Source organism: Panulirus ornatus, chromosome 35 (assembly GCF_036320965.1).
Source record: "Panulirus ornatus isolate Po-2019 chromosome 35, ASM3632096v1, whole genome shotgun sequence".
Lineage (NCBI taxonomy): Eukaryota > Metazoa > Arthropoda > Malacostraca > Decapoda > Palinuridae > Panulirus > Panulirus ornatus.
The window spans coordinates 12,894,589-12,921,438 of NC_092258.1; the positions used below are offsets into that span (position 1 = coordinate 12,894,589).

Below are 26,850 nucleotides of genomic sequence, written 5' to 3' on the forward strand. Positions count from 1 at the left end.
AAAGTGAAAGCAATGATCAACGAAAGAGGAAGAAATTGTATTTGCACAGGATGAGATACCAGTCAGAGTGGTGATGTCATGAAGCAGATGGTTTACAATTTGTAACAATGGGTAATGGGTAATACTTTGGTGAGAGAAGAGAGACAGGAGAACCCTTCTTGCCTTAAAAAAAAATAAAAAAAGGAGAAAAGTTATACGGAGAGAAAGCAGTAGCAAGAAGATAAGCAGCAGCTCTGTCATGGTGTTGTGTGACAGTATAGCAACATAAAACAACTTTGGGACTGTCTCCAAAAAATTACCCTTTGATTCATATATTGTGCTCACAGATAAGCCTTAATGCGAGCATTTTGAAAACTGCACTTATGGTATTATTCTGATTCAAGTGTAGTCATATATGCCACCGTACAATCTTCTGGGATGCCACTGCAAATTGTTATTTTCTTGCAAATGTCATCATCATGTCATAGTTCACAACTTCTTAAGTTCCTTAAGTTTCTTTGCATCAAACTATATTTGTTTATATATAAATATATACACACACACTAAGACAGCATTGTGGCAAAACCATTCATCCCTTTTCTGTCTTGGGGATTGAATTTTCAAGTAATATCATCCTGTCCTATCCAACCAAACTACAAAACAGTGGGGTAAACTGGCACAACTGGACATACCTCTCTCCAAGCAGGGGCAGGATCCCATTTGTACTTCCATAACAAAACAAAGAGATGGAACAGTAGTGAGGCTTACCTGAGCAGCCTTCCCCCTCTAGTTAGTTGGTGAGTATTCCCTCCACCCAGCCATACATGCACTTCAATACAGGGGTCGAAACCTCACCCACCATCAAACTAGGGCTGTACTTCCTGCAGCTCTAGCTCGACCCAACTGTACTGCTTCACAATATTTCTGCTGTGTATCCCTTTTTGCCATTACCAGTGCTTCATCACAATAAAACAGTTCATGAAGAGTAATACACGCTACTACAGTACTCTAACTTGTAGAGTAATATATATTTCTTCAGAACTCCACCTGAGGCAGTGATCAATGCCTGGCAATGATAAGGTTGATACAGGTCCACAAAAGAAATAATGAAAAGGCTGGTAGGCTGGGGTGGATCTCCCACTCACCAACCTCTAGATAGTCTCAGTGGCACAATTTCCATACTGCAAAGAAGAACCACAAGTCCTTCCTGCACCACTGAGACTTTTGGGTTCCAAAATGTGCAGATGAACTACTGTGAACAGACAAAACCAGAACAAGTAGTAAGTACAAACGAGTGACCCACTGACCTGCAGTGTTGCACTAAAATAGCACAACAAGGCAACACAGCACCCCCTGCAACAAGAGAGGAACGCGTCAGCCAGTTTACTTAGCAAGCTTCTCCTATGTATACCATACATTTTGTGGAATCAAAACTTCCTTGGCTTAGGCCTGAAATATAAAGAGATCACTGGTTTAGTCGGAAAGAAACAGCAGCAGGTAATGATAACGTGATACTTAACTTTCACACCATTCCTTTATTTTCATGTCTGAATATCTGTACATGGATGGGATTGTGTACAAAAGTCTTCATGCTTGGGGGAAAAAAAATAAACAATATCCATTTCACTAACAAAAGGGGTCATAGGAAAAAAAATCCCAATTAACCATTTTCATTTTGGAATGTGGTTATACAGAGTAATATTCATGAGCCAGTGCAAGAAATAATTAGTTGGGTATATGCTAAATTCACACACTTCTCTCAAATCACTCACTCATTCATGGACTCCACATATATGCCTTAAAATCTGCTCATAATCTTTTGAAATCTGCACTATAGTACTGAAAGGTTAATACATAAATATTTTATAATGAATTCACTTCCATGGCATATACGAAAGATTCTATAATCCTATTGAAATAAAAGTTTCTATGAGTAGTAACTGAAATTATAACAGTATTTACAACAGCTGATTAATATAATGTAGCCATGAAAGCTATTCACTGTGAGTCCAGAAAACAGTATAAAATACAATTCACTGTATTCCTGATATAAAACTTTACAAAATTACTTTCTGTTACAAAAGGAACACTTCACTGTTTTCCTATAATACTACACGACAGTGCTTATGGACATGAGATATTTAAGTAGAGCCCTATACTTAAGTTTCTAGCAATTATTTCACTTATTTACATAGAGTGTATATTGGTCTGAAAGTCTTTGCACTTACAAAGATGAAAATGAAGCATTGCTGGCTTGTCCCCATGGCGAAGCTGCAACCCTAACGAATCAGGTGTTTCAGCAGCCATGTTAGCCTAAGAGTCAATCACAATGTTGCTCACTGCTGGGGTTGGCCCTGCTGGGGTGCTGGAGGTGCTGGTTGGCTAGGCTGACCCCATCCCTGCTGGCCCCAACCCATCCACATATAGCCAGGATTGGGCTGGTAACCATATGGGTACTGGTTATAGGGCATTTGGTTGTAGGGCATCTGCTGAGGATAGTACTGCCAATATCCCATTTGTCCCATTTGCCCCATCTGACCAGGGTAGCCTCCACCATTAGGGTAGCTAGGCATGCTGGGTTGGACACCATTGGCTTCCTGGGCTGGATTGCTGGCTTGGTCAGCACCCGTGTCCTTACCCCACGAACATCTTATGATCTGACCATTCAGGTTAGAATTGTGTAGTTCAACAATTGCCTGACATGCACTCTCCTTACTTGTGTACTTTATGAAAGCATACCCCTTCTCCTTAAATATTTTGATCTTTTCAATCTGGCCATGTGGCTGGAAAGACTTGTGGAGCATCTCTTCTACTATGTCTTGTTTCAAACCTCCACAAAACACCGTTGTGTTGGTGGGGGTTGTCTGGTTATACACTTCCTCATAATTCAGTTTCTTCTGCTCTGGTTTACTTTCATTCTGAGTGTTAGCAGGTTTTCGGGTGGCCCAACGTGTCTTAATCATCTTTCTACCAAGCCACTGACCATTCATTGCAGTGATACTTGTTTCAGCATCCATCTTCTTCACAAACACAACAAAACCATAGCCTCGTGACTTGAAACTCTGTGGATCCTTTACTACCTTGCAGTCTGATATCTCACCAAACACCTGAAAAGCCTCCCTAAGGGCCTGTTCATCTATTTCTGGACTAAGATCTCCAACGTAAACATGGTGGTGCTTACTGGTGTCTACTTTGGTATACTTATTTTTATTACCTTGACCAGTTGCCCAGTCAACTCGCATTTTTCTATTCTGAAGCATTTTGTCATTCATCATAGTGATGGCATTAAGTGCTGTCACATGATCATTAAACTCTACAAAGCAATATGGGTCAGTGGTGGGCTCGCGGAACATCTTGCAGCTGCGAACCTCACCCAGCTGGCCAAACAGCATCATGATGAGGTCCTCGGTGACTGAACTGTCCAGGTTGCCCACGTACAACGTCCTGTTCTGCTCTGTGTGTGCCATGTTGCTGTCACCTGTGGAACCAACCACATCAGCACATCAGACACCCCATTACCTGCCCATATACCAGCTATGCACCAGGCTGCCAAGGTGCTAGCAAGACTATCATTACTAAAGTCTCAATCAAACCCATACTGAATTAAAATGATATATCATTAAACCATAGATACTGAGATAAAAAGCTGTCAGAACTATGTCAACCACCTACAAAGACTTTTATCTGTGAATGACTAAAATACTAATAAAATTAAACAAACTCATAAAGTAAGTTCTTTAATTTGTGCATATCTAAGAATGTGAATTCTCATGAACAACTTATCAAATGTACCAATAAAACCCAAGGGAATTTAGTAACTTCTAAGCCAATAGTGCCAATATTTCTTGAACAATTTTATTCAAAGAACATGATGACATTGCCTAATGATAATATATATATATATATATATATATATATATATATATATATATATATATATATATATATAGATATATATATATATATATATATACATAAAAAACACCCCAGGATTAACACTACTCAAGCCCGCTTTGCCAAACATTATTTCTCTGATCAACAAAAGTAAATTTCAGTCAACCAATCCAGGACACTGTAATGAACTTTATCTTATTCTGCCCAGCTTAAAGAGCAGAAATACCAGTAACAACTGTGTAAGCCAAGATTTTTGTTTCCTCCCATTTAAGAAGAGAATATTAACCATACTCATCTGAATCTTTGTACACTACTTAGTACTACACAGACATCATTAACCAAAACCTTCAAAGGCATTACACAAAATCTATACTACAGAAAGCAAATCTGCTGCCCTAAAAGTGCAGGAGCATCATCAAACTGAAATGTCTGGCTTTCAGACACTTTTCAAAAATAGTGCAATCAAAAATTATCTCCAAGTCTGTATATGTAAATAAAAAAAAAGTAAATACACCAACAAAAACTACACATATCTTATTAAAAATATGAAAATATAACTTGCTTAATAAAAAAAAAAATCCAAGTAGATTACATAAAAGGGATACATCATTATCATGTCATGTGGTTCGAGAAAAAAATTACAAATATTAGAAGAAACTTCACGAGTCCTGAAGGGCTTCATCACCAGCATAATTCCACCTGTGACAGAAAACTATCTAACAAATATACATTAGTATTAGGTACATGCAAAACGGCATGTATCAATCAGGATCAAACTATCATCAGACCTGAAAGAAAAAAGAAAGTAATGAAAATGGAAATAGTGTCTTCTCAATACCTACTACCAGCATTATCATTTTTTTTTAGAATAAAAACTTCACATCAACTCCTGTGACACCATTGTAATTCACTTATCCAATAGCATTCCTCTAACTAAAATGGTAGAAGAGCTACTATAAAGCAACACTTCCTCAAAAGCTACAATATGAAAACAAACTACATTATATACAATACACCAGTTAAAGCCAGAACACAGTAGGAAGTAGGCATACCAGGGCCTATATGTGGTTGACTTTCTGGTATAAATTCATCAAAAATATAAAGATGTGTATTCACTTAAATCATATATGTCACATCTTATATGCACCAGAACCAACAACCAAAGAAAACTGTGACTAAATGATCAGGATCCCCACTTGAAAAAAAAAATCTACACCCCCAGTAAAATAAATCTAAAAGTTAATCTGATAAAATAAGGCAGCTAAATACAGCACACACATTTTTTCTAGTATCCCTACTTACATAAAACAGAAGTATCCCAAAATTGTAGTCTTCTCACAGTACAGTAATCACAAGATAAAGATTCCCATCTGCAAGTGAAACCTTCAATAAGAATTATTCTAGAAGTTCATCACAATTAAACAATACCTATTTCCTGGTATCTCCTAAACAACTGTCATGGAAAGGCTGGTAATATCTATATTACAAGTTAAAAAAAGCAATTCATGGACATGAGATGATGGAATGAAAGCACCAAAAGGAAATTCCACAAACAAGAACCGGGATGATTAAATGAAACAATCACCGAGAAGATATTCAATTAATGGCATGTGCTTAATATTTTCTATCAAATGTCATGCGGGTGTGATCTCTCTATAATCACATCATCCCTCTTTTTGCATGCATATACTTCGATATTTCCATCCCAACATTACACTTATGAATCTTTTTATTACTTGTTTCTGTTGTTTTTTGGCATGTACATAAAAACACCACAGGAGGTGCATGTACATAAAACATCACAGAACAAAAGAATGAAAAACTCATAATTCATAAGCAGAGGTCACATAAATGCCTTTTCCTACTGATGACCACCCACTTGCTACCCTCCTCTGGCTAACCCCCTACTCAGCTTCCCCAGCTGACAACCCATTTGCAATTAAAACATCTTAAAAATACCCACAACTGTTAAGTATGTAACAAAGCAAAGGGAAAAGGCACATCTTGATATAGCCGGTGAACCATGTCTGATGTATCTTCAAAGAAGAAAATGAAGAGGAGGTGGAGGGGTTTGGCAATCCTTGCATATCATCTTACTTCATCTATGATAATTATAATTTGAATCCCTTGCATTTTTCCTTGCCTTCTGATGCTATCATTTTACTAACTACCATCATCTGAGGAGAATCTCAATCTTTATGCTTGCCTCTTTGTTATCATTATCATAAATGGTGTTAAATCTCATGATGTTCCATGAAGAACACACATGCTTCTGTTTGACACTATCATGAATTTTCTTTGTACATCCTTAATTCATTTTCCTGGTTTACCCTTTATGTTCTTATTTACCAATATCATCATCTTTCCCTCACAGAAAATTAAAAATCAGTAATTCTTCTCATCAAGTACAACTTAAAAGTCTACAAAATCCATGGTCCTCCTCATTTCACATTTCAGTTTCATAAATGTAACCAGTGTTAGCTAATAACCAAGAACAGGATGAGTATCCCTTAACCAAAATGCCTGAGACCAGAAGTGTTTCGGATTTTACATTTTTTCAGATTCTGGAATATTTGCATGTACATAATGCAATATGTGGAAAACAGGATGGTATGGAAATAAACGGGTTAGAGCTGAGACATACCTCAACATTTCATCAGTTCATCAGTTTTCCTCAGGAGATACCAATTCCAGCATTCAGTGGAACTGTGTTCCCAGCAAGTGATGGTCACCCGGTCAGATGCCTTGGCGAGTCGCTCTCTGATCAGACTGCCTGTCCTGCTGCCTCCACCCATTCACAACAATCTCCACTGCCTGCTACCTGACATGATCAGCAGATGAGCCAACACCTTGTGTTTGCATTATTCTTAATCCCTTCCTCTAAGTAAGCTCTCACAATATCACTAAACAGTTTGTCACTTGCCTGTAGTTGCCTTGGCGTCGACTGTTCAGTGATGATGTGAAAGCTTACCAAGAGGAAGGGGTTAAGAACAACGTTTACAAAAGGTCTGGGTTCATCTGCTGGTCATGTCAAGCAGTGGAGATCACTGTGAATGGGTGGTGGCTGAAGGACAAGTGATCCAATCAGATAGGAACATGCCAAGGCATCCAACCGGGCAACCATCACCAAATGCTGGAATCAGTATCTCCCGATGAAGGCTGTTGAACGGTCAAAACATGGAGGTATGTTTCATATACAATTTATACACACAGCCTGAAGGTAATGTATACAGTACTTTTTAACACTTTGCATGAAACAAAGTTTGTGTAACACTGAACCATCAGAAAGATAAGGTGTCACAACATTGGCCATCTATGTGGACTATCTGTGGTTGTTGGGGCATCACCTTTACTCCTGACTCTGAATTTATATGCTACTGATAAGAAATTATTTTCTTACACTTATTCACACAAAGCAGAGAATAAGAAAAAAAACAGTATGTAATGCATGTAGGTCTGGAGGTGACACTGGTTTGTAAGAAACTGGTGCCAACAGAACGTCAGAGCCCAGCATGGTCAAGTGAGGTCAGGAGTGGAATTTTCGACATGTAACATCATGTTGCTACTAAAAAATTTCGGATTTTAGAGCATTTCTGATTTCGAATTTTTGGATTAATTAGGGACACTCAACCTATAAGCATTTTTTCAATACAAATCCACATAAGCCTTCACTGATATAATCATCACTAGAAGTTTCGTTATATGCTTCTTAAGCTCTCTTTCATACAACTTCATTATATATGAAATAAATCCTCCTGATCAATAGTTTTAGTGAGTTTAAATCCTTTCTATGAAATCAATTCTCTGGATCAATGATGTTTTAGTGAAAGTTTAAATACTTTCTATGTACTGGTGATACACAAGCCCTCATATTTATTTCTGAAGAGCTGCTTTCATATAACCTTTGTCTCAACAATTATTTAGCTCTATCATTGTGAGGATCGGTCCTTGCGCTGTGCTTTATTCTGATCAACTACTGTCATGCCATTTCTTGTTGTTTCATTATCAGCATGCAATACTGACAAATACTTATCTACCAACATGCTGAATATCTTCTTGGAATAATTTCATACTTTTCTCTAAATTCAACCAAGAATTTATTTATATTTATATTTTGCTTTGTCGCTGTCTCCCGCGTTTGCGAGGTAGCACAAGGAAACAGACGAAAGAAATGGCCCAACCCACCTCCATACACATGTACACACACACATGCCCCCACACGCAAACATACACCCCAACGTACACATATATACACATACACAGACATATACATATATACACATGCACACAATTCACTGTCTGCCTTTATTCATTCCCAAGAAATTGCCCCCCTCCTGTATATAAAAATGTACAAAATTAAGCATTTTTTTTCAATGGGACACAAGTATATTATCTTTAAGAAACACCCTAAAAAAGTATGATACTTTCCTTCAGTCTTTACTGATATGGCAAGTTTCTGAATGAGTTGGGTAGGTGAATGGCCAGTGTAAAACGATAATTTTTTTGAAGATGTGACTGCTTAATATATACCCTAGCTTTTTATACATATCTATAAATTATAATTACCCTAAGACTAATTACTATGAAAAAGTCCTGTTGCTACCCAGGATCTTTCATGAGGCTCCCGGAGCCCAAGGCTGTACCATCTCCAACAGTACGTAGGAAAATGCAGACACCTTTAGAGCAATAGTTCTTTGAAAAGCCTGTATTCCAAATGATACAGCTTCATCAAAGGTGACTTTTCACTTCCAGTATAAACCTTAAGTAGGCAATCTGGTAACACAACCTAATCATATATGAACATATTGGTATAAATATACATACAAGGCATTACAAACTAATCCTGCATGAGGTTACACAACAAGTAAAAAAGTCACCTTTGGTGTAGCTGTATCATTAGACTACAGTCTCATGAAATAAGTCACTCAAAATGAGTCTATATTTCCCTGCTACCAGACATAGTGCAGTCTCATCCAGCAGACACCTCTGAAAAGGTCATGTGGAATACCAGGACTCTCGCCGAAATTGGTCCTAGGGTAGTCATAAAAACATAGCTAAGACTGCTTCTAAGTAGAAGCTGAGAGTCCTGTTTAGGTGTCAAAATTTCTTTTTTTTCTTTTTTTGAAAAATCGCATCATTTACATAAAGTATTTATCCATTCTTGTATGAAGTACTGCATCCTTACTAAACAAAATTGAACTGAACGCTGTCCAACTTATAATCTCTCCCACGTTAACTTCAAAACTTTACCCGCTTACCCTACGCTGCACTGTTGGTTTACTTTTTCCTCTTCTATATGTATTACTCAGGATTTCCTCCCGAGAGCGGGCTGCTTGAGTGCCCCCACCAATAGGTAGACCACACAATAATCAGCAAGCTGCTACATCACACGATTACTGTGTGGCCATTGACAACTCATGGGTGGGCTGTTTCGATAACTGTTTGTTTCCCCAAACTCAGAGCCTTGGAACCCTCTACCCTCTCATAACCGAACCAATAACTATGACTTAATACACATTAAAAGAAAAGTTCTTAGCTTCCTTTAGAATTCATAAATACTTTCCCTTGACTCTTTTTTTTTTGTCCCTTTCATAATCATTTTTCCATTTATGTTAAGGCTCAGCCTTGATGTGGAATTCTATCCTTCACTGGAGCCACCAACATTAATGAAAAAAAAAAGAGAGGGATGTCTTTAGGGCCTCATTGTGGACGGGGCTGTGGTTTTAGTGCATTACATGACAACTGGAAAAGGGGTGTGAGCAAATGCCATCTTTCTTTGGCTGTATCTGGCATTACCTCACTAACACAGAAAAACAGTAAACCACAGTCATACATGTGTGTATTCATGTATGAGTGTGTGTGTGTGTATATATTTCCTTGCACTACCATGCTAATGCAGGAGACATACAAAGCAGTGAAAATATATATAAATATATATATATATATATATATATATATATATATATATATATATATATATATATATATATATATATAAAAAGATGTTCTGGAAGGAGGTAAATAAAGTGCGTAAGACAAGGGAGCAAATGGGAACTTCAGTGAAGGGCGCAAATGGGGAGGTGATAACAAGTAGTGGTGATGTGAGAAGGAGATGGAGTGAGTATTTTGAAGGTTTGTTGAATGTGTTTGATGATAGAGTGGCAGATATAGGGTGTTTTGGTCGAGGTGGTGTGCAAAGTGAGAGGGTTAGGGAAAATGATTTGGTAAACAGAGAAGAGGTAGTGAAAGCTTTGCGGAAGATGAAAGCCGGCAAGGCAGCAGGTTTGGATGGTATTGCAGTGGAATTTATTAAAAAAGGGGGTGACTGTATTGTTGACTGGTTGGTAAGGTTATTTAATGTATGTATGACTCATGGTGAGGTGCCTGAGGATTGGCGGAATGCGTGCATAGTGCCATTGTACAAAGGCAAAGGGGATAAGAGTGAGTGCTCAAATTACAGAGGTATAAGTTTGTTGAGTATTCCTGGTAAATTATATGGGAGGGTATTGATTGAGAGGGTGAAGGCATGTACAGAGCATCAGATTGGGGAAGAGCAGTGTGGTTTCAGAAGTGGTAGAGGATGTGTGGATCAGGTGTTTGCTTTGAAGAATGTATGTGAGAAATACTTAGAAAAGCAAATGGATTTGTATGTAGCATTTATGGATCTGGAGAAGGCATATGATAGGGTTGATAGAGATGCTCTGTGGAAGGTATTAAGAATATATGGTGTGGGAGGCAAGTTGTTAGAAGCAGTGAAAAGTTTTTATCGAGGATGTAAGGCATGTGTACGTGTAGGAAGAGAGGAAAGTGATTGGTTCTCAGTGAATGTAGGTTTGCGGCAGGGGTGTGTGATGTCTCCATGGTTGTTTAATTTGTTTATGGATGGGGTTGTTAGGGAGGTAAATGCAAGAGTTTTGGAAAGAGGGGCAAGTATGAAGTCTGTTGGGGATGAGAGAGCTTGGGAAGTGAGTCAGTTGTTGTTCGCTGATGATACAGCGCTGGTGGCTGATTCATGTGAGAAACTGCAGAAGCTGGTGACTGAGTTTGGTAAAGTGTGTGGAAGAAGAAAGTTAAGAGTAAATGTGAATAAGAGCAAGGTTATTAGGTACAGTAGGGTTGAGGGTCAAGTCAACTGGGAGGTGAGTTTGAATGGAGAAAAACTGGAGGAAGTGAAGTGTTTTAGATATCTGGGAGTGGATCTGGCAGCGGATGGAACCATGAAAGCGGAAGTGGATCATAGGGTGGGGGAGGGGGCGAAAATTCTGGGGGCCTTGAAGAATGTGTGGAAATCGAGAACATTATCTCGGAAAGCAAAAATGGGTATGTTTGAAGGAATAGTGGTTCCAACAATGTTGTATGGTTGCGAGGCGTGGGCTATGGATAGAGTTGTGCGCAGGAGGATGGATGTGCTGGAAATGAGATGTTTGAGGACAATGTGTGGTGTGAGGTGGTTTGATCGAGTTAGTAATGTAAGGGTAAGAGAGATGTGTGGAAATAAAAAGAGCGTGGTTGAGAGAGCTGAAGAGGGTGTTTTGAAGTGGTTTGGGCACATGGAGAGAATGAGTGAGGAAAGATTGACCAAGAGGATATATGTGTCGGAGGTGGAGGGAACGAATAGAAGAGGGAGACCAAATTGGAGGTGGAAAGATGGAGTGAAAAAGATTTTGTGTGATCGGGGCCTGAACATGCAGGAGGGTGAAAGGAGGGCAAGGAATAGAGTGAATTGGAGCGATGTGGTATACCGGGGTTGACGTGCTGTCAGTGGATTGAATCAAGGCATGTGAAGCGTCTGGGGTAAACCATGGAAAGCTGTGTAGGTATGTATATTTGCGTGTGTGGACGTATGTATATACATGTGTATGGGGGGGTAGGTTGGGCCATTTCTTTCGTCTGTTTCCTTGCGCTACCTCGCAAACGCGGGAGACAGCGACAAAGTATAATAAAAAAATATAATAATATATATATATATATATATATATATATATATATATATATATATATATATATATATATATTTTTATATATATATATATATATATATATATATATATATATATATATATATATATATATATATATATGGTGACTAAGTTTGGTAAAGTGTGTGAAAGAAGAAAGTTAAGAGTATATGTGAATAAGAGCAAGGTTATTAGGTACAGTGGGGTTGAGGGTCAAGTCAATTGGGAGGTAAGTTTGAATGGAGAAAAACTGGAGGAAGCAGAGTGTTTTAGATATCTGGGAGTGGATCTGGCAGCGGATGGAACCATGGAAGCGGAAGTGAATCATAGGGTGGGGGAGGGGGCGAAAATCCTGGGAGCCTTGAAGAATGTGTGGAAGTCAAGAACATTATCTCCAAAAGCAAAAATGGGTATGTTTGAAGGAATAGTGGTTCCAACAATGTTGTATGGTTGCGAGACGTGGGCTATGGATAGAGTTGTGCGCAGGAGGGTGGATGTGCTGGAAATGAGATGTCTGAGGACAATAAGTGGTGTGAGGTGGTTTGATCGAGTAAGTAATGTAAGGGTAAGAGAGATGTGTGGAAATAAGAAGAGCGTGGTTGAGAGAGCAGAAGAGGGTGTTTTGAAATGGTTTGGGCACATCGAGAGAATGAGTGAGGAAAGCTTGACCAAGATGATATATGTGTCGGAGGTGGGGAGAACGAGAAGTGGGAGACCAAATTGGAGGTGGAAAGATGGAGTGAAAAAGATTTTGAGTGATCGGGGCCTGAACATCCAGGAGGGTGAAAGGCAGGCAAGGAATAGAGTGAATTGGATTGATGTGGTATACCGGGGTCGACGTATTGTCAATGGATTCAATCAGGGCATGTGAAGCGTCTGGGGTAAACCATGGAAAGTTCTGTGGGGCCTGGATGTGGAAAGGGAGCTGTGGTTTCAGGCATTATTGCATGAGAGCTAGAGACTGAGTGTGAACGAACGGGGCCTTTGTTGTCTTTTCCTAGCGCTACCTCGCACACATGAGGGGGGGAGGAGGATGTTATTCCATGTGTGGCGAGGTGGCGACGGGAATGAATAAAGGCAGACAGTGTGAAGTGTGTGCATTTGTATATATGTATGTGTCTGTGTGTGTATATATATGTGCACATTGAGATGTATGGGTATGTATATTTGCGTGTGTGGACGTGTATGTATATACATGTGTATGGGGTGGGTTGGGCCATTTCTTTCGTCTATTTCCTTGCGCTACCTCGCAAACGCGGGAGACAGCGACAAAGCAAAATAAATATAAATAAATACCTTACACAGAGCATCTCCATCAACTCTATCATATGCCTTCTCCAGATCCATAAATGCTACATACAAATCCATTAGCTTTTCTAAGTATTTCTCACATATATTCTTCATAGCAAACAACTGATCCACACATCCTCTACCACTTATGAAACCACACTGCTCTTCCCCAGTCTGATGCTCTGTACATGCCTTCACCCTCTCAATCAATACCCTCCCATATAGTTTACCAGGAATACTCAACAAACTTATACCTCTGTAATTTAAGCACTCACTTTTATCCCCTTTGCCTTTGTACAATGGCACTATGCAAGCATTACGCCAATCCTCAGGCACCTCACCATGAGTCATACATACATTAAACAATCTTACAAACAAGTCAACAATAAAGTCACCCCGTTTTTTAATAAATTCCACTGCAACACCATTCAACCCCGCTGCCTTGCCGACTTTCACCTTCTGCAAAGCTTTCACTACCTCTTCTTTGTTTACCAAATCATTCTCCTTAACCCTCTCACTTTGCACACCACCTCAACCAAAACACCCTATATGTGCCACTATCATCAAACACATTCAACAAACCTTCAAAATACTCACTCCATCACCACTACTTGTTATCACCTCCCCATTAGCCCACTTCACTGATGTTCCCATTTGTTCCCTTGACCTACACACTCTATTTACCTCCTTCCAAAACATCTTTTTATTCTCCCTAAAATTTAATGATACTCTCTCACCCCAACTTTCATTTGCCCTCTTTTTCACCTCTTGCACCTTTCTCTTGACCTCCTGCCTCTTTCTTTTATAAATCTCCCACTCATTTCCATTATTTCCCTGCAAAAATCGTCCAAATGCCTCTCTCTTCTCTTTCACTAATAATCTTACTTCTTCATCCCACCACTCACTACCCTTTCTAATCTGCCCACCTCCCCCGCTTCTCATGCCACAAGCATCTTTTGCACAAGCCATCACTGCTTCCCTAAATACATTCCATTCCTCCCCCACTCCCCTTACCTCCTTTGTTCTCACCTTTTTCCACTTTGTACTCAGTCTCTCCTGGTACTTCCTCACAAGTCTCCTTCCCAAGCTCACTTACCCTCACCACTCTCTTCACCCCAACATTCTCTCTTCTTTTCTGAAAACCCAAACAAATCTTCACCTTCGCCTCCACAATATAATGATCAGACATCCCTCCAGTTGCACTTCTCAAGACATTAACATCCAAAAGTCTCTTTCGCACGCCATCAATTGACACATAACCCAATAAGACTCTCTGGCCATCTCTCCTACTTACATACATATACTTATGTATATCTATCATTTTAAACCAGGTATTCCCAATCACCAGTCCTTTTTCAGCACATAAATCTACAAGCTCTTCACCATTTCCATTTACAACATTGAACAGCCCATGTACACCAATTATTCCCTCAACTGCCACATTACTCACCTTTGCATTCAAATCACCCATCACTATAACCCAGTCTCGTGCATCAAAACTATTATCATACTCAGCTGCTCCCAAAACACTTGCCTCTCATGATCTTTCTTCTCATGCCCAGGTGCATAGGCACCAATAATCACCCATCTCTCTCCATCCACTTTCAGTTTTACCCATATCAATCTAGAGTATGCTTTCTTACACTCTTATCACATACTCCCACCACTCCTGTTTCAGGAGTAGTGCTACTCCTTCCCTTGCTCTTGTCCTTTCACTAACCCCTGACTTTACTCCCAAAACATTCCCAAACCACTCTTCCCCTTTACCCTTGAGCTTCATTTCACTCAGAGCCAAAACATCCAGGTTCCTTTCCTCATACATACTACCATCTCACCTTTTTTTCTCATCTTGGTTACATCCACACACATTTAGACACCCCAATCTGAGCCTTAGTGGAGGATAAGCACTCCCCGTGTGACTCCTTCTTCTGTTTCCCCTTTTAGAAAGTTAAAATACAAGGAGGGGAGGGTTTCTAGCCCACGCTCCCATCCCATTTAGTCTCCTTCTACGACATGTGAGGAATGCGTGGGAAATATTCTTTCTCCCCTATCCCCAGGAATAAATATATCTTTGGTAAACAGAGTAGAGGTAGTAAAAGCTTTGCAAAATATGAAAGCCGGCAATCCAGCAGGTTTGGATGGTATTGCAGTGGAATTTATCAAAAAAGGGGGTGACTGTATTGTTCACTGGTTGGTAATGATGTTTAATGTATGACTCATGGTGAGGTACCTGAGGACTGGCGGAATGCTTGCATAGTGCCATTGTACAATGGCAAAGGGGATAAGATTGAGTGCTCAAATTACAGAGGCATAAGTTTGATGAGTATTCCTGGGAAATTATATGGGAGGGTATTGATTGAGAGGGTGAAGGCATGTACAGAGCATCTGATAGGGGATGAGCAGTGTGGTTTCAGAGGTGATAGAGGATGTGTGGATCAGGTGTCTGCTTTGAAAAATGTATGTGAGAAATACTTAGAAAAGCAAATGGATTTGTATGTAATATTTATGGATCTGGAGAAGGGATATGATAAGAGTTGATAGAGATGCTCTGTGGAAGGTATTAAGAATATATGGTGTGGGAGGTAAGTTGTTAGAAGCAGTGAAAAGTTTTTATCAAGGCATGTGTACGTGTAGGAAGAGAGGAAAGTGATTGGTTCTCAGTGAATGTAAGTTTGCGGCTGGGGTGCGTGATGTCTCCACAGTGGTTTAATTTGTTTATGGATGGGGTTACTAGGGAGGTGAATGCAAGAGTTTTGGAAAGAGGGGCCAGTATGCAGTCTGTTGTGGATGAGAGAGTTTGGGAAGCGAGTCTGTTGTTGTTCGCTGATGATACAGCGCTGGTGGCTGATTCGGGTGAAAGACTGCAGAAGCTGGTGACTGAGTTTGGTGAAGTGTGTGAAAGAAGAAAGCTGAGAGTAAATGTGAATAGGAGCAAGGTTATTAGGTATAGTAGGGTTGAGGGACAAGTCAATTGGGAGGTAAGTTTGAATGGAGAAAAACTGGAGGAAGTGAAGTGTTTTAGATATCTGGGAGGGGAACTGGCAGAGGATGGAACCATGGAAGCGGAAGTGAATCATAGGGTGGGGGAGGGGGCGAAAGTTCTGGGAGCATTGAAAATGTGTGGAAGTCGACAACGTTAGCGTGGAAAGCAAAAATGGGTATGTTTGAAGGAATAGTGGTTCCAAAAATGTTATATGGTTGCGAGTCGTGGGCTATAGATAAAGATGTGTGGAGGAGGGTGGATGTGTTGGAAATGAAATGTTTGAGGACAATATGTGGTGTGAGGTGGTTTTGATCAAGTAAGTAATGAAATGGTAAGAAAGATGTGTGGTAATAAAAAGTGTGGTTGAGAGAGCAGAAGAGGGTGTTTTGAAATGGTTTGGTCACATGGAGAGAATGAGTGAGGAAAGATTGACCAAGAGGATATATGTGTCAGAGGTGAAGGGAAAGAGAAGTGGGAGACCAAATTGGAGGTGGAAAGATGAAGTGAAAAAGATTTTGAGTGATTGGGGCCTTAACATGCAGGAGGGTGAAAGGCGTGCAAGGAATAGAGTGAATTTCAACGATGTGGTATACCGGGTTGGACATACTGTCAATGGATTGAACCAAAGCATGTGAAGTGCCTGGGGTAAACCATGGAAAGTTCTGTGGGGCCTGGATGTGCAAAGGGAGCTGTGGTTTCGGTGCATTATCACACGACAGCTAGAGACTGAGTTTGAACGAATGTGGCCCTTGTTGTCTTTCCTAGCGCTTCCTCGTGCACATGCGGGGGAGGGGTTTTTCATTTCATGAGTAGCGGGGTGGCGACGGGAATGAATAAGGGCAGACAGCATGAATCATGTACATGTGTATATATGTATATGTGTGTGTGTGTATATATATGTATACGCTGAGATGTATAGGTATGTATATGTGCGTGTGTGGACGTGTACGTATATACATGTGCATGTGGGTGGGTTGGGCCATTCTTTCGTCTGTTTCCTTGCACTACCTCACTGATGCAGGAGACAGCGAGAAAGTACAATAAATAAATGAAGAATGTGTGGAAGTCGAGAACATTATCTCGGAAAGCAAAAATGGGTATGTTTGAAGGAATAGTGGTTTCAACAATGTTGTATAGTTGCGAGGCGTGGGCTATGGATAGAGTAGTGTGCAGGAGGGTGGATGTGCTGGAAATGAGATGTTTGAGGACAATATGTGGTGAGAGGTGGTTTGATCGAGTAAGTAATGTAAGGGTAAGAGAGATGTGTGGAAATAAGAAGAGCGTGGTTGAGAGAGCAGAAGAGGGTGTTTTGGAATGGTTTGGGCACATGGAGAGAATGAGTGAGGAAAGATTGACCAAGAGGATATATGTGTCGGAGGTGGAGGGAACGAGGAGAAGTGGGAGACCTAATTGGATGTGGAAAGATGGAGTTAAAAAGATTTAGAATGATCGGGGCCTGAACATGCAGGAGGGTGAAAGGAGGGCAAGGAATAGAGTGGACTGGATTGATGTGGTATACCGGGGTCAAAGTGCTGTCAACGGAATGAATCAGGGCATGTGAAGCGTCTGGGGTAAACCATGGAAAGTTCTGTGGGGCCTGGATGTGGAAAGGGAGCTGTGGTTTTGGGCATTATTGCATGACAGCTAGAGACTGAGTGCGAACGAATGGGGCCTTTGTTGTCTTTTCCTAGCGCTACCTCGCACACATGAGGGGGAGGGGGATGTTATTCCATGTGTGGCGAGGTGGCGATGGAAATGAATAAAGGCAGACAGTGTGAATTGTGTGCATGTGTATATATGTATACGTCTGTGTGTGTATATATATGTGTACATTGAGATGTATGGGTATGTATATTTGCGTGTGGGGACGTGTATAAATATACATGTGTATGGGGGTGGGTTGGTCCATTTCTTTTGTCTGTTTCCTTGCGCTACCTTGCAAACGCGGGAGACAGCAACAAGGCAAAATAAAATAAAAAAAAAAAAATATATATATATGGAGTGAGTATTTTGAAGGTTTGTTGAATGTGTTTGATGATAGAGTGGCAGATATGGGGTGTTTTGGTCGAGGTGGTGTGCAAAGTGAGAGGGTTAGGGAAAATGATTTGGTAAACAGAGAAGAGGTAGTAAAAGCTTTGCGGAAGAAGAAAGCCGGTAAGGCAGCAGGTTAGGATGGTATTGCAGTGGAATTTATTAAAAAAGGGGGTGACTGTATTACTGACTGGTTGGTAAGGTTATTTAATGTATGTATGACTGGTTGGTAAGGTTATTTAATGTATGTATGACTCATGGTGAGGTGCCTGAGGATTGGCGGAATGCGTGCATAGTGCCATTGTACAAAGGCAAAGGGGATAAGAGTGAGTGCTCAAATTACAGAGGTATAAGTTTGTTGAGTATTCCTGGTAAATTATATGGGAGGGTATTGATTGAGAGAGTGAAGGCATGTACAGAGCATCAGATTGGGGAAGAGCAGTGTGGTTTCAGAAGTGGTAGAGGATGTGTGGATCATGTGTTTGCTTTGAAGAATGTATGAGAAATACTTAGAAAAGCAAATGGATTTGTATGTAGCATTTATGGATCTGGAGAAGGAATATGATAGAGTTGATAGAGATGCTCTGTGGAAGGTATTAAGAATATATGGTGTGGGAGGAAAGTTGTTAGAAGCAGTGAAAAGTTTTTATCGAGGATGTAAGGCATGTGTACGTGTAGGAAGAGAGGAAAGTGATTGGTTCTCAGTGAATGTAGGTTTGCGGCAGGGGTGTGTGATGTCTCCATGGTTGTTTAATTTGTTTATGGATGGGGGTGTTAGGGAGGTGAATGCAAGAGTTTTGGAAAGAGGGGCAAGTATGAAGTCTGTTGGGGATGAGAGAGCTTGGGAAGTGAGTCAGTTGTTGTTCGCTGATGATACAGCGCTGGTGGCTGATTCATGTGAGAAACTGCAGAAGCTGGTGACTGAGTTTGGTAAAGTGTGTGAAAGAAGAAAGTTAAGAGTAAATGTGAATAAGAGCAAGGTTATTAGGTACAGTAGGGTTGAGGGTCAAGTCAATTGGGAGGTAAGTTTGAATGGAGCAAAACTGGAGGAAGTAAAGTGTTTTAGATATCTGGGAGTGGATCTGGCAGCGGATGGAACCATGGAAGCGGAAGTGGATCATAGGGTGGGGGAGGGGGTGAAAATTCTGGGAGCCTTGAAGAATGTGTGGAAGTCGAGAATGTTATCTTGGAAAGCAAAAATGGGTATGTTTGAAGGAATAGTGGTTACAACAATGTTGTATGGTTGCAAGGCGTGGGCTATGGATAGAGTTGTGTGCAGGAGGATGGATGTGCTGGAAATGAGATGTTTGAGGACAATGTGTGGTGTGAGGTGGTTTGATCGAGTAAGTAACGTAAGGGTAAGAGAGATGTGTGGAAATAAATAGAGCATGGTTGAGAGAGCAGAAGAGGGTGTTTTGAAATGGTTTGCGCACATGGAGAGAATGAGTGAGGAAAGATTGACCAAGAGGATATATGTGTTGGAGGTGGAGGGAACGAGGAGAAGTGGGAGACCAAATTGGAGGTGGAAAGATGGAGTGAAAAAGATTTTGTGTGATCGGGGCCTGAACATGCAGGAGGGTGAAAGGAGGGCAAGGAATAGAGTGAACTGGATCGATGTGGTATACCGGGGTTGACGTGCTGTCAGTGGATTGAATCGGGGCATGTGAAGCGTCTGGGGTAAACCATGGAAAGCTGTGTAGGTATGTATATTTGCGTGTGTGGACATATGTATATACATGTGTATGGGGGTGGGTTGGGCCATATATATATATATATATATATATATATATATATATATATATATATATATATATATATATATATATATATATATATAATCTTCTATTATACTTAGTCACTATTTCCCGCGTTAACGAGGTAGCACAAGGAAACACGAAAGAATGGCCCAACCCACCCACATACACATGTGTATACATACACGTCCACACACGCACATATACATACCTATACATCTCAACGTATACACATATATACACACACAGACATATACATATATAAACATGTATATAATTCATATTCTGCCCTTATTCATTCCCATCACCACCCCACCACACATGAAATGACAACTTCCTCCCCCCCCCCATTTGCGCAAGGTAGCACAGGGAAAAGACAACAAAGGCCACATTCGTTCACACTCAGTCTCTAGCTGTCGTGTATAATGCACCGAAACCACAGCTCCCTTTCCACATCTAGGCCCAAAAAAACTTTCCATAGTTTACCCCAGACGCTCCCAGAACTTTCGCCCCCTCCCCCACCCTATGACTCACTTCAGCTTTCATGGTTCCATCCGCTGCCAAATCCACTCCCAGATACCTAAAACACTTCACTTTCCCAGTTTTTCTCCATTCAAACTTCCCTCTCAATTGACTTGTCCCTCGACCCTCCTGTACCTAATAACCTTGCTCTTATTCACATTTACTCTCAACTTTCTTCTTTCACACACTTTACCAAACTCAGTCAACAGCTTCTGCAGTTTTTCACCAGAATCAGCCATCAGTGCTGTATCATCAGTGAACAACAACTGACTCACTTCCCAAGCTCTCTCATCCACAACAGACTGGATACTTGCCCCTCTCGCCAAAACTCTTGCATTCAGCTCCCTAACAACCCCATCCATAAACAAATCAAACAACCATGGAGACATCACGCACCCCTGCCACAAACCGACATTCACTGAGAACCAATCACTTTCCTCTCTTCCTACTCATACACAAGCCTTACATCCTCGATAAAAAGCTTTTCACTGCTTCTAACAACTTGCCTCTCACACCATATATTCTTAATACCTTCAACAAATCATCTCTATCAACTCTGTCATATGCCTTCTCCAGATCCGTAAATGCTTCATACAAAAATCCATTTGCTTTTGTTAGGGGTTCCAACAATGCTGTATGGCTGCGAGGCGTGGGCTATGGACAGAGTTGTGCACAGGAGGGTGGATGTGCTGGAAATGAGATGTTTGAGGACAATAAGTGGTGTGAGGTGGTTTGATCGAGTAAGTAATGTAAGGGTAAGAGAGATGTGTGGAAATAAAAAGAGTGTGGTTGAGAGAGCAGAAGAGGGTGTTTTGAAATGGTTTGGTCACATGGAGAGAATGAGTGAGGAAAGATTGACCAAGAGGATATATGTGTCAGAAGTGGAGGGAACGAGAAGTGGGAGACCAAAATGGAGGCGGAAGGATGGAGTGAAAAAGATTTTGAGTGATAGGGGCCTTAACATGCAGGAGGGTGAAAGGCGTGCAAGGAATAGAGTGAATTGGAATGATGTGGTATACCGGGGTCGACGTGCTGTCAATGGATTGAACCAGGGCATGTGAAGCGTCTGGGGTAAACCATGGAAAGTTCTGTGGGGCCTGGATGTGGAAAGGGAGCTGTGGTTTTGGTGCATTATCACATGACAGCTAGAGACTGAGTGTGAACGAATGGGGCCTTTGTTGTCATTTCCTAGCGCTACCTCGCACACACGGGGTTGTTATTCCATGTGTGGTGAGGTGGCAATGGGAATAAATAAAGGCAGACAGTATGAATTATGTACATATGTATATATGTATGTATATGTCTGTGTGTCTATATTTACGTTTACATTTAGATGTATAGGCATGTATATTTGTGTGTGTGGACGTGTATGTATATACATGTGTATGTGGGTGGGTTGGGCCATTCTTTCGTCTGTTTCCTTGCGCTACCTCGCTAACGCGTGAGACAGCGACAAAGCAAAACAAATAAATAAGTAAATATAACAAAATACATGTGATCAGTTCCTTAATTTCTCAATGGATTTTAGTGAGCTGGACAACAAATCTCCATGAATCTTTATACCTCATATTTCATGCCTCTACTTCAAGGCTGCACACCAAGCTTAGAAAATAACTGAGGTGACAGAGCACAATAATTGCTCCTCACTGTCAGTCATCCCCAACCATGCCAATAATGGCACATTTTCATTAGTTTTCTTGAAAGGAATAGCAATGGCTCTCAGCCAGATTTCATACATCCAGCCAGATGATGATCCTGAAATGCTTGAAAGTGTGTATAAACTGTGATGCTATGGGTACTAGCTCCTACAGCCCAGAAAGCTGATTATGATAAAGCAGGAGCAAGAGTTTTGAGAAAAAGTTTTAACAGAGCTGCCAGCACCCAAATGACGTGCAGCTGGCAATCTCACTAGTATTTATTATTCTTCCTGTTATGAAAACTATCCATGAATTGCACTGATTAAAATACTTCATTATATAAAACATAACAAGAAATAAGTTTCTTGTGTAGGCAAAATAAATCATAAAACATGCACAGTACCTACAAACATGAAAGTTGGGCCTTACTCTCACCCACACTTTTAAGCACACTGTGCTAATACATCATAAAACCTCAAGATATTACTAAAGTGATTATAGTGGACAAAAAATATTTGAAATGATTTCTTCACTGCTGTATGAATTTCTTAGAAATTGAAAGGTTGAAGGCAATTTTATCAAACTTGAAAAATGTAAATTCTGAAGGTAAAAAAAAAAGGAGTTCCAGATAGTGTTAAGATTTTTCAGTCATTATGCCTTTGTTTCAAAATATCAAACCTCAATTATATGCACACACCCCACAAACTCTGCAAAAACTTTTTAAATAATATTTCACCTGTTAGTGTCATTTTGAGGAATGTTTGGTTTACGTTAAAGCAATACAGTATTCTTAATGTGCCCGGTTAGTGAAAAATACAAGACTTAAAAACATTAAAGCACTGTCCACTATGAAATAATAGTCAAACGACTCTGAAGATATATTTCGCACATTCTTCGATTTGTTTTACTTAAGAGCTTAACTAGATTTACTCCATTTATTTCAAGAATAGGCACGACATATATTCTCATGGCCAGCAAGAAAGGTGTAATACGTGATCTTTTATGACACGTATGACATACTTCTTTACACTATTTTCTCCTATATGATTATCAATTTGTGCATTAGGCAAGAATCTGCAGAATTGAATCATGCAAAGAAATTAATGAAAAATAAAAATTTTCATATAATTTTATCAACATCTGGAATGTTTCACATTGAAAACGATGCTAATGCCTGGGAAGGATTCCATTTATTTTGGCTATTGCCTCCTATATTTTTCTGATTAGGTAAGAACTTACTGAAGAGAAACGTGTTGAAAATATGAATGAAAAATATAACATGATCTATTATTCTATCAATCATACGTTGAATGGTTTCAAAAGAAAGGCTGATGATGCTTGGTTCGCTGATGATTTCCACATATTCAACATGAACATGCAAGTATAAGTTTCATCCATAAGGCAAGAGCCTACTGTGTTAAAATGTGCTGAAAAAATATGCTAAAAATACAATTTACCATATCTTATTAGTTACATGAATATTACCGATCGAAGACTGCCAATATCAAGTAAGAATTCCATTCATTCCACTTTTTTTCTCCAACATATTCCTATTTGTGTACAGAAAGCTAGGTAAGGATTTTATTTCCTCCCTATGAAAGACACTATAGGTAGCAGTAATACATCAGAGTAAGCGCATATGCCACCCACACTGCCTGCATTCAAATCATCTGGTGGAATAAACTTTTACATACAATAAGACTTTCAATGCCAATCAAAGAAAGCACATTATACCCAAGTGCTCTCGCCAGACTGGTCTGCTAAACACCTGAGATCATTTGAATATGAAGTGTTTTTCCAAGGACATTTCAGACCACTGCAATGCCTTATCCATTTTTTAACCACCAAGCATCAACTGGATGTATGGTGTTTTGATACTTGCCAAACTATGTAAAAAAGTTAGCTATGACACAATTGTCTTGGTATACTTCAATTAAAGACCATATGTGAATACCTAAAGCTGTTCCCTGTCTGAGGGTAAAATGTGCCCTGAATATTGGTAGTTTCATGCACAGATAACCTTTTATATCATGTGCACAATACCCTTATCAAATCCTGAGCAAAACACAGAGAAAAGTTATTGTGCTCGTATACTGGTGAAATATCTTACCAATAACCTTAGTTCTCCATGGGTCCACAGAAAGTTGACGAGTTTATCACCTGCTTGTTTCATAATTTCAATTCATAAAAGAAACACATTCCCACATTATCATTTACTATTTACGATGATTTAGGTATTTGGAATACCAATCTGGTGAGAATACTAGGCATAATAATTACTTATTCCTTGACAGGTAGCAAATCTTTTCTTATTCTATATTGTTCCACTAGTGCATATTGACAATAATTTGGCAAGAAGTTAGACACAGTGTTATTCTGGTATATTTCAACGATTTCAAAATTTTGTTACACCCCATCCATACTTAATTTTCTTACATTTTCCTAAACATGTCTATAATTATCAATTCATATTTTAAAGTATGCCTTCTAAAGAGAACTAAACAGAAAGACATATGGAAAATACATTCTACTGTATCAATTTATAAATTACAAGTTAAATCTTTTGAAACGAAGGTTGGCAAGAGGTAAAGTACTGTACCTGTTGATGAGTTCTATTTCCTTTAGCTACCTTCTCTTACCTTTTTCTAAACATACAGACGTTTATTCACATGAGCATCAGATTAAAAACTTCACAGACGATTATTCACATGAGCATCAGATTGGAAACTTCAGAGGAGAAATGGGAAAAACTATAACCATATATTTCATCAACTATATGTTGAATGATTTGGAAACGATCATAAAACCTAACAATAATCACGACGTATGACATCCGCTCGTCATTTTTCCTTCCCTTTTTATATATATAGCTAATAATTAAATCGATAGCTTATAAACCCAAACACATTTTCCTGGTCATCAATAAGGACAGGCTGCCCTACTTCATTTACAAATTAAAAAGGACGTCTGCCCATTTCAAATAGCATTAGGACATCAACATGCATGTGAATGTGGCTGGAAGGTGATTACAAACAATTCAGTCAGTGCTTGCATACTGCCACTTTGATTTTCCAGCATCAATTAAATAATAAATGCTGAGGAATTTTAAGACCTGGTAAAGTCCGTTTAGAGGCACCTCAAAAAATGTTCAGTAACAAAATTTTTTACGTGGCAATACAGAAAATACTGTAAATTTAGATGTACAGGAGTTAGGGAATGTTTTCATTGACTGCTTGCCGACTAATACAAATTTCACTTAACTTAATGGTACTGTATATCTTCCCTAATCTGTTCAGCTGATTGAGAACATTTTCCACTTAATTATTGGAAATTTTGAAATCTTGACTTCTATGAATGTTTGGCGGTTTTCAGTTTTTCTTAAGTGTAAAACTTACTTATACTTTGCAAGCCTATACTTCAGAATCTTTTACTTTACCACCCTATACTGCTGGATCCCCTTAAACAAAACACAAGAGTATTGAAATATGTTAGCGAACCATAATGTTGTAGGAAACCCAGTCACCTCAAGATATTTATGTTTATCCTGGTAACTATTTCTGTATATATTCTTACAATCTCAATACACATCCTAACCTAGAACTGCAACTAAAATCGTTATTCCGCTGGGTCCCCTAAAATATTTGAGATTACACCATCCATACCACGAAGCATCCTGGATTTCATTATCTAAGGCTACTACAGATTTATCCTACTTAATATCATTCTGTATATCATGATGATCCAATTCATGGCCCATAAATATTTCTGTAATCACAGCCAAGTATATAAAACACCGATACTGTTGGTTGCCATTTACGATGGTTAGTTACAATGCACAGGTAAAATACTAAATTATCACAAGGAAATGCAATAAAGTAGTAATGCCCCCTGAATTATAGCATTATCCATATACCCAATGCCTTACATTTTTATATCAAAATGCATATGTATATAAACATATAATACATATGTTTTATATATAAAATATTTATATATATATATATATATATATATATATATATATATGGGAGCGGGGGGCTGGAAATCCTCCCCTCTCTTTTTTTTTTTTTTCCAAAAGAAGGAACAGAGGGGGCCAGGTGAGGATATTCCAAAAAAGGCCCGGTCCTCTGTTCTTAACGCTACCTCGCTAACGCGGGAAATGGCGAATAGTTTAAAAGAATATATATATATATATATATATATATATATATATATATATATATATATACAAAATAATTCTCATGACATTTCCACAGTCTTTATACTTCACAGATATCCTATCTCTGACGTACCGACCCAACTCATCTCGCGTACCCTATACTAAAGCACCCACAATGCCACCCACCCACCAACACTAAGGTCTTGACCTCATGAGTATCTGCTCATGAGGACTCCATACTCCAAACTATCAATTATGAGACTTGCTTTACCTCACATTTCGAACTAAATCAGCCTGGTCGTAATGCTGGACCTCTTAAGAGCAGGAGAATGAGACAAAAGAAGCTTAGACCCATTTTGGGACATTCACATCACGATAACGGGACCACCACCGGCCCCAACACCTGAAATGTCAAAAACTCGTCCCAGCCACTGCCCTATTTACCTTGCATCTTCTTCATTCTAACGTCAAATTTCCCTTCTTACCTTATTCTAATCTACAGGGGAAGGACTAAGACGCGAGGACAAAGATTCCTACGGCAAGTGGGACGCGCTGAGGCAGCAAGTTAGGTGCCTAAACTTTACAAAATTGCCACTTCAGCTCCGGCCGCCATTACTAGTTGAGCGTCACGGACTAAGGCGAC

General features: G+C 39.6%; 1 pseudogene; it reads right to left on the bottom strand.

Annotated features, from left to right (window-relative positions):
• Nucleotides 1–1,494: 1,494 nt before the first annotated feature.
• LOC139760169 (nucleolysin TIAR pseudogene) lies at nucleotides 1,495–26,850 on the bottom strand (annotated as a pseudogene).